Source organism: Bos javanicus, chromosome 10 (genome assembly GCF_032452875.1).
Source record: "Bos javanicus breed banteng chromosome 10, ARS-OSU_banteng_1.0, whole genome shotgun sequence".
Lineage (NCBI taxonomy): Eukaryota > Metazoa > Chordata > Mammalia > Artiodactyla > Bovidae > Bos > Bos javanicus.
In genome coordinates this window covers 93,412,995-93,422,417 of record NC_083877.1, presented here as the reverse complement: position 1 = coordinate 93,422,417, position 9,423 = coordinate 93,412,995, and the positions used below count along the sequence as shown (strand labels likewise).

Sequence of the window (9,423 nt, the reverse complement as noted above, 5' to 3'; positions counted from 1 at the left end):
GATCGAACCCAAGTCTCTTGCATCTCTCCTGCATTGGCAGGTGGATTCTTTACCACTGCACCACCTGTGGTAATATAATCATAGGATAATCACAGATAATATGTCATCATATTCACAAGTTTCATCTACACTTAAAGGAAAGGGTCACTAGGGGTTATTCTTAGAATTCTTCCAACCTTGCTGTGCTGTGCTTAGTCACTCTGTTGTGTCTGACTCTTGTGACCCCATGGACTGTAGCCTGCGAAGTACCTCTCTCCATGGGGATTCTGCAGGCAGGAATACTGGAGTGGGTTGGCATGCCCTCCTCCAAGAGATCTTCCCAACCCAGGGGTTGAACCCATGTCTCTCGTTGCAGGCAGATTCTTTACCAGCTGAGCCACCAGGGAAGTCCAAGAATACTGGAATGGGGTAGCCCATCTCTTCTCCAGGGGATCTTCCCAACCCAGGAATCGAACCAGGGTCTCCTGTATTGCAGGCGGATTCTTTACCACCTGAGCTGCCAGGGAAGCCCTCTTCCTACCTTATCAGCCCTTATAAATGAAGGACAAGCCCTAATATAAAAGCTGCAGAGAGAGTTTGGGGAGAGGCGATTCCGTGATCAAAGGAAGGGAAGAAGAACAGAGATGAACGGGAGTAGACAGGGGGAGCTCTTTGAAAAAGTATAAAATAGCCATCTTGTCCTCAGGGCACCAGCTTTCCCTTCTCTGCTTTCAGCTGGCCAGGGCTCTGATGTTCCTTCACGCTTAACCCTATCAAAGACCAAAGAGGAAGATCTGTTACAATTACGTATGTCGAATCATAAACATAAGCCAAGGTGTGAGTATTGCTGTGCCTGCTTGCAATCTCATCTCTAATCATAACATGAAGGTTTCTTCCCATCTTTCAGTTCTGGGATTTGAAAATAAACTAGAGGAGCTCCTGAGGAGCAAGGTAACTTATGTATGCCCCTGAAATTTAACCAGTAAAGGAGGTCACCAAGCTGATTACATAGAAGCCTGGCTCTAAGTATGAACTGGTATCAAAAACTTTCTTTCCAAACTTGGCAAACCACTTCAGCCTTCTGTTTCTGTTGAACTATATTAAGTTAGAATATTTGGATGGGTATCCAAGTGTACTCTTAATTGCTTCCAAGAGCTCTCAACCAATAGGACACAAATGTCAGGTTGTACTTGGAGAGGAACAAAGCTAAAGCCATGAGGCTAAAGTTTAGGGAAAATGGACTTTTTTGCAACTCCCAGGCTCACTGTTCTGAGCGATGAGCTCATTCTAACATTAGTTAGTCCTAGAATTCATCACCTTCCAAATGCTAAAATAAAATCAGGGAAATGTCATCAAGTTGTTAACCATTATTATCTATTAAAGTAGCACTGCCGAAGATGGGGAAATCGCCTAATAAAACCAATCTTTCTTCTTTATATCACCTAGAACTGTCAGGACTCCAATAGATTATAACGGGCCCAACTTAAAACCAATGACCTGCATATTATACATGGAAAATCCCTCTTATCTCAGCAAGTTACCAACACCAGGCTTGTCAATTAGGATAGAAGAATGTCAAGGTTAAATGTTTCTCAAAGCTTCTGATGTCTACCTTTCAAGGTGGAACCACTTGAGATACCTGTTTATTGACTCTTGGCAAAGGCATTTTTCTATTTCCAGGGGGAAAAAAAGATGGATTTGATAGAGCTCTTAGAGAATATAGCAGTGCAGTGTTATTAGGTTAAATGATTTATAAACTGAAGCATATTAGGGAAAAATAAATCCTTTCTAGAGGCTCCAAAGTGACCCCATTTTTTTTTGGCACTCAGCTTTCTTTTTTTTTTTTTTTTTTTTTTACTTTACAATATTGTATTGGTTTTGCCATACATCAACATGCATCCGCCACGGGTGTACACGTGTTCCCCATCCTGAACCCCCTCCCACCTCCCTCCCCATACCCTCCCTCTGGATCATCCCAGTGCACCAGCCCCAAGCTTCCTGTATCCTGCATCGAACCTGGACTGGCGATTTGTTTCCTATGATATTATACATGTTTTAATGCCATTCTCCCAAATCATACCCCCCCCCTCTCCCACAGAGTCCAAAAGTGACCCCATTTTAAGGAGTGAAATCTCTGGCAATTTTCCTCTCCAAGTCTGTTACTTTGTCTCAAAAATATGGATAATAATAATTTTCAGAAATTATTATATTGAAATTAAATTGAGGTAATATATATTAAAGTATCTGAAAATAACAAATGATGAATAAATCAAAGATATTATTGGTAATATTATTTTGTTGTTATTGTTTATCCACTAGGTTGCATCTAACTCTCTTTGTGACTCCATGGACTGTAGCCCTCCAGGCTCCTCTGTCCATGGGATTTCCCAGGCAAAAATGCTAGAGTGGGTTGCCATTTCCTTCTCGAGAGTTTCTTCTCAGTGCAGAGATCGCAACCCACCTGTCCTGAGCCTCCTGCACTGGCAGGCAGATTCTTTACCACTGAGCCGCCAGGAAGGCCCAGTATTATTTTACACAATTCCATTAATTTATTTAACACATATTTAGTGAAGAGTGATTTTACATGGGCTTTAAGGTAGATGTTGGGAATTTAATGATAAAGAGGACTGTCTTTACTCTGAAGGAATCTGCCGTCAGGTGGTAAGTAGAGACAACTGAACAGGAAATTATAATAGTGTTATTTTATAGGAGAAATATGAGGTTTAATGGATGTACAAGCAGAGACACCTAATATGCAATGGTCTGCTAGGTTTGAAAATTCAGGGAAGGCTACCTAAAGGAATGAACTCCAAAATGACATTTTGAATTTCTGCTAATCAGCAGAAATAAACTGAGCTAAATGGTGATGGGAAAATGGTCACAGCAGGGGGCAGAGAGAGTGCAAAATCGTGGGGAAAAGGAAACATGGTGCCTATTGACACCTTAGAATAATTCACAATGGGTGGAACCTCGGGCTGGAGGAAACAGTGAGGGTAGCCTTTCTTGTCTCTATCTGGTTATATTCCTGGAAAGCTTCGGTTGGGAGCTACGTGGAGAAGCCGAGAGGACCCTATTGCCTTTTGCGCTCAAGCTGTCTCCAGAAAATGTTACATCAAGGGCATCGAGCAGTGCACTTGCTGTCTTTGGCTAATTGAAATGGGAAAATTTAACACCGGATTAAAGAGAAAAATACAGCAGTTTGGGGACTGTAGTAAAGACCTGAAATATGTGAAAGGAGCAGTAGAAGCTCAATCACATTTCAAACTGAAGACCCATCTGCTGTCTTTGCTCATGCCCAGGATACCCTGCCCCCTTCTTCCTTCCAGTGGACTCATACTTATAGCTGGACGTGGCATAAAAGAGGAGTCCTTCTTGAAGCTTTCCTCACCGCTAGCAAGCAGAGCTACTCTCCCTTCCAGTCCGTTTCCATAGAAAACTATTATCTTAGTTGAAGTACTTTCCTTTTATTTTATTATTGTCTATTGATATGAATTCTCCCCCACAAAATGAGCTGAAGACAGAATAAAATTGTTATTCGCTTATATATCTCTCGCATGATTACGAACATAGTCTTTGGTAATATTAACTTAATAACATGCTCTTTGGATTCCCACCTATAGTCAGCACAACACGGTATTAGCAGACTTCCCCTTTTTGTCTATATTGATCAGATTTCAGAGTTGGAATGAGCATGTTTCCTGACTCAAAAGACAGGAAGCATGGTGCTCTCCATGACATGACAAATGGATGGAATGTTTAAAACTCAGGGATTTTCTGTTTGCAGTGAATCTTCAGAAAAGGTGCCAGGATAGGGAATGAGATGGCGAAAGGTGATAAAAGCAGGAGGAAAAGTGGCAGGGCCCACGCTACGGGATGAGAACGCCTGCTGTGTCAGAGCCCAGCCTAACAGGTGCTGCTCACGTTTGAGGAAGGTTTGTCCCCAGGGTGGAAATGACAACTGTGCCTTCCAGCAGAGGGAGCAGCCTCCTAGGCATTGGTACCCAGACCTTACAGCCGTTGGCTTCCTGGGCAGACAGCTCCCTTTGTCCCTTGGCAGCCATAGTGGGGGCTCCAATGAAGACACCTGGGAGCTTCTATGTAAGGTGCAGAAATGGCACCAGCTATTTGTCTACATAAGTAGAAAGCTTTGTGACATCACAGACTGTAGCCCACCAGTCTTCTCTGTCCATGGAATTCTCCAGGCAACAATACTGGATTGGTTGCCATTTCCTTCTCCAGGGGAGCGTCCCCATCCAGGGATTAAACTCAGGTCTCCCTAAGTTCAGGCAAATTCTTTACCATGTGAGCCACCAGGGAAGCCCAGAAAACTCACAAAGAAAGTATTATTGAAAGCATCTAACATTTCTTTAAATATCTTCCTAATTATTTTCTCTCTTGAATTTGCCATTCCAGTTTTTTCCTCAATAGCTTAGGAAGTTCTTTCTGTACGGTTGCCCACGTTATGGGCTTTGTAACAAAAATTTACAGCAAGGAGATCAAGCCAGTCTATCCTAAAGAATATCAGTCCTGAATATTCATTTGAAGGACTGAGGCTGAAGCTCCAATACTTTGGTCTCCTGATGTGAAGAAGAACTGACTCACTGGAAAAGACCCTGATGCTGGGAAAAACTGAAGATGGGAGGAGAAGGGGACAACAGAGAACCAGATGGTTATATGGTATCACTGACTCAATGGACTTGAGTTTGAACAACTCCGGGAGTTGGTGATGGACAGGGAAACGTAATATGTTGCAGTCCATGGGGTCACAAAGAGAATGACACGACTGAGCCTCTAAACAAAAATTTGTATAAAAAGGTTAGTCTGCATGTAAAAGACCACAGCTGGCCAGTGCATGTTAGGTCAAATGGGACAAAAATAATCTGAAAAGAAATTCAAATGATGATCATTTAGTTTAGGGATCCATATCTAAGTCTTAACACTTCAGCTTGGACAAAAATTCAAGTCTACGACAATGAACGTTAAAGCAGTCAGACATTGCTTTCCTTAGCTCACACTGCAAGGATTCCTATGATGAGTACTTCATTAGCTAAGAAATTGCTGAAATTGAATGAAAAGGTGAATGCAAATGCTGTATAAGCCTCCAGACTTCTCTAAAAACAGTATTTATAGTTAAATAAAACAGTCCACAAAGATATACAGTGGTTACAAAGTACTCACTTCAGTAAGGCAGCTTCTCCTAGTCACAGCTTCCTAGGAGCTAAAGTGAATAAATCAAGAAATCCATTGTTTTTCTTAATGTATTAAATGGGATTTATCTAAAGAAGCGTTTAGTCTGAAGACTCCTTTAATCACTATATTTTTAAACTCACGTATATCATCATTACCACCTACATTTTCTCCATAATCACTTGCCCTTTAAGCAACAATGAGGTTTTATCACTGTGAGCATTTTTTATTTGAAATTAGTTTTTCAGAACTTTTAACAAAGAGGCAAGAATCATAAAAGTTTTTCAAGCATCACAAGACTTCCTGTTCGGCTTGAAGTGTGCGAGTGAAAGTGACTCAGTCACGTCCGACTCTCTGCGACCCCATAGACTGCAGCCCACCAGGCTCTCCTCTGTCCATGGGATTCTCCAGGCAGGTCTGACTCTTTGCGAGCCATAGATTGCAGCCCACCAGGCTCTCCTCTGTCCATGGGATTCTCCAGACACGTCTGACTCTCTGCGACCCCATAGACTGCAGCCCACCAGCCTCTCCTCTGTCCATGGGATTGATTCTCCAGGCACGTCTGACTCTCTGCGACCCCATAGACTGCAGCCCACCAGCCTCTCCTCTGTCCATGGGATTCTCCAGGCACGTCTGACTCTCTGCGACCCCATAGACTGCAGCCCACCAGCCTCTCCTCTGTCCATGGGATTCTCCAGGCAAGAATACTAGAGTGGGTTACTGTTCCCTTCTCCACGGTTAAGAGTATAGTGTTGAAAAATATGTTGAGTGTCGAATGGGGTGTCCTGACTTTGGTCTAAAGCATCTTCTGCCTTCGTCTCTGTTGTCCCTATTCAGCTTGGAATCAGTTCCACTCCAAGAGCTGTGTCCTCAGTGTAGAAGAAACCTCCTCAATCCTAGGAAGAAAGCCAGCAAATCAATCAAAAGAGACTAGACTGCTCTAGCCTCTTCAGTCCTCCTTACTGTAGGCTTTCACTCATCCAGGGGTGGAAACCCCTTCTTCCAAAGCCCCTGGTCTCCAATCGACCTGCCTCCCTGCTTTCCTTCCCTCTCTTCCATAAACGCATCCCTCTAGTGTGTGCATAGACTGTCTTTACTTCCCTCATGTTTGGAGGCACTTGGCGGCAGTGGGGGTACCTTCCCATCTGATTTTGTTTTTCACATGTGCTAAGTCGCTTTAGTCATGTCTGACTCTATACAACCCTGTGGACTACATAGCCCACCTGGTTCCTCTGTCCATGGAATTCTCTAGGCAAGAATACTGGAGTGGGTTGCCATGCCCTTTTCTAGGAGATCTTCCCAACCCAGGCATTGAACCTGTGTCTCTTATGTCTCCTGCATTGGCAGGAAAGTTCTTTACCACTAGCACTATCGCCGTCACACGTTTCTGTTCTGTTCTGTTATCTAGTGTTTCTGTTTTCATGGGGCATTTTGAAGAGACTGAGAAACCTCTTCTGACACTGTGGTCATTTTCCCAAATGGCTTCACCTCTTCCCATTCTTCATTTCCTGTCAACCATTCTCAGAATAACCAGTGCAATGTTTTAAAAAATAAAATTTGTTATTCTTCTATTTAGCTTCCCCAATCATTTCTTCTCACTCTTAAATAAATAGATACATACATGTATACATACAAAAGTTTCTTTCTATGGATTAGATAAAGTCATCATCTGGCCCCTTCCTATATTTCAAACCCTTCCCCCTGTTTAGTTCAGTTCACTCAGGCCTGTCTGAGCCCATGGACTATAGCACACCAGGCCTCCCTGTCCATCACCAACTCCTGGAGCTTATTCAAACTCATGTCCATTGAGTCGGTGATGCCATCCCACCATCTCATCCTCTGTCATCCCCTTCTTCTCCTGCCCTCAATCTTTCCCAGCATCAGGGTCTTTTCCAGTGAGTCAGTTCTTCCCATCAGGTGGCCAAAATATTAGAGTTTCAGCTTTAGCATCAGTCCTTCCAATGAATATTCAGGACTGAGTTCCTTTAGGATTGATTAGTTTGATTTTCTTGCAGTCCAAGGAACTCTCAAGAGTCTTTTCCAACACCACAGTTCAAAAGCATCAATTCTTCAGCACTCAGCTTTTTTTATAGTTTAACTCTCACATCCATACATGACTACTGGAAAAGCCATAGCTTTGACTATGCAGACCTTTATTGAACCTTTCCCTCCATTACTGCATTTTTTTTTTTTCCCTTTTAAACATATCAAGGTAGCTCTTGATTCAGATACTTTTTACTTACTATTTCTCTCTTCTTGAAAATATTCACTGGTTGTATGAGAGGGAAATTGTTCCTCTACCTTCTTAAGTTTTGTGTCTGGAAGCATTAGTTAGGGCTTCCCTGGTGGCTCAGATGGTAAAGAGTCTGCCTGCAATGCAGGCAATCTGGGTTTGATCCCTGAATTGAGAAAGTTCCCTGGAGAATGAAATGGCAACCCACTCTCTTCTTGGAAATATTCCCTGGCTGTATAGGAGGGAAAAATGTCTCCTCTACCCTCTTAAGCTCTGTGTCTGGGAATTGTGAATTAAACTAACAAACAATAGATTAACGGAAGAAAAAGCACTCAGATTTATAGTTTTAAATTCATGTTCACATAGGATACACAGAAGAGAAGACTAAGTAGTTAGAATTGGAGACTTATACATTATTTTACAAAGAGCAATAGACTGTGAAGAAGCGAAGACACAAAAGAAAAGGAAAATTTGACCTTCTAGAAGAGAAAAATTATAAAAAAATGACTAGGGAATATATGGTAGCTTAGGGTTATTCAATAAAGTATGTTACCCAGAGATTATTGGTGCTGACTCCATTGATAAGTCTGCATCCTCTCCAATGATTAAGAATCTTTCTCCTCTTCCATGTATAAGTGAAAATTTATATCACCCCGCCAAAAGGAAATTTATGTCACCTTTTAGGCAGAAAGCGGAAGGGCAGAGAGCTCTCTTGTCTACTCTTTCTCAATTGTCTTTAGCTGTAAAATGATCTTTACGTCAAAGTGGCATATTTTAGAGTGCTGTATTCTGGTCCCCTTTATCTGCCTCTGGCACTTGGACGGTTTTCTTCTTTCAATTCAGAATTCAGTGTAAATATTGTTTCATGATCCCTCTGGAGAAGTAGCACTTGCTTCCCTCTGTTTCATGGTAGTTTCCTCCACTCACATCATAGCAATTTTTACTATTAGTAATTATCTTGCTTATAGAACATGTGTTCGATCCCCGGTCAAAAAGATACCCTGGAGGAGGGCATGGCAACCCACTTCAGTATTCTTGCCTGGAGTATCCCATGGAAAGAGGAGCCTGGCCGGCTACAGTCCATAGGGTTGCAAAGTGTCAGACACAACTGAAGCTATCTATTTAGCCTGCATGCACATACATCGATTAGTTATGTAATATCTACCTGCTCCCAGCCTGCTGCTGCGGCTGCTGCTAAGTTGCTTCAGTCGTGTCTGACTCTGTGTGACCCCATGGACGGCAGCCCACCAGGCTTCCCCGTCTCTGGGATTCTCCAGGCAAGAACTCTGGAGTGGATTGCCATCTCCTTCTCCAATGCGTGGAAGTGAAAAGTGAAAGTGATGTTGCTTAGTCCTGTCCAACTCTTCGAGACCCCATAGACTGCAGCCTTCCAGGCTCCTCCGTCCATGGGATTTTCTAGGCAAGAGTACTGGAGTAGCTTGCCATTGCCTTCTCTGCCTGCTCCCGTGAGAATACAGAAATTGTATTATTTGCATCCCTATCCTCCATACTTAGAAAAAAACCTGGCACATTATAGGAGTTCAATAGTCAAATAACAAATGTTCATAGTTTACTTATGTTGCTTAGTTATCCTAACTTCTCAGTTAAATTCTTAGGACCAAACACTTCTCCTCCCACTTTATAATGAAAAGGCATTTTTGTCTTATTCCCTGTTGTTGTTCTTTCATTTTTAAAGTCAACCTTGCTTAGACTATCACAAGGCTTTAACAAGGGACCAAAGGAAGGCCAAAGGACAAAATCTGTGATGACTTTAGTTCCATAGGGGGAAAAATAAAAATGGTCTGTCTTAAGAATTCACTGAACAGATGTCAACTCCATTTGCTACTTCACAAATCATTGTAAAGGATAATTGGATTTCATTGCTCCTCAAACAAGGTGACACTAAGAAAGATGAAACTGCTTTCCAAAGACTGGGTGTGGGGGATTCATAGCCAAACAGCTGAGGACTGCTGCTGGGGAAATCACTATCAGATTAAGGATCAGAATAGGAAGGCTGCGTTCAG

At 42.5% G+C, this 9,423-nt stretch overlaps 1 long non-coding RNA gene across 1 annotated transcript; it reads right to left on the bottom strand.

Moving 5' to 3' along the window:
* Positions 1-643: 643 nt before the first annotated feature.
* Positions 644-4,134, bottom strand: LOC133255060 (uncharacterized). The gene is made up of 2 exons (XR_009738855.1): positions 3,901-4,134; positions 644-749 (listed from the first exon to the last, which is right to left on the bottom strand). It is a non-coding gene; the product is annotated as an uncharacterized LOC133255060 (long non-coding RNA).
* Between the last annotated feature and the right edge of the window lie 5,289 nt (positions 4,135-9,423).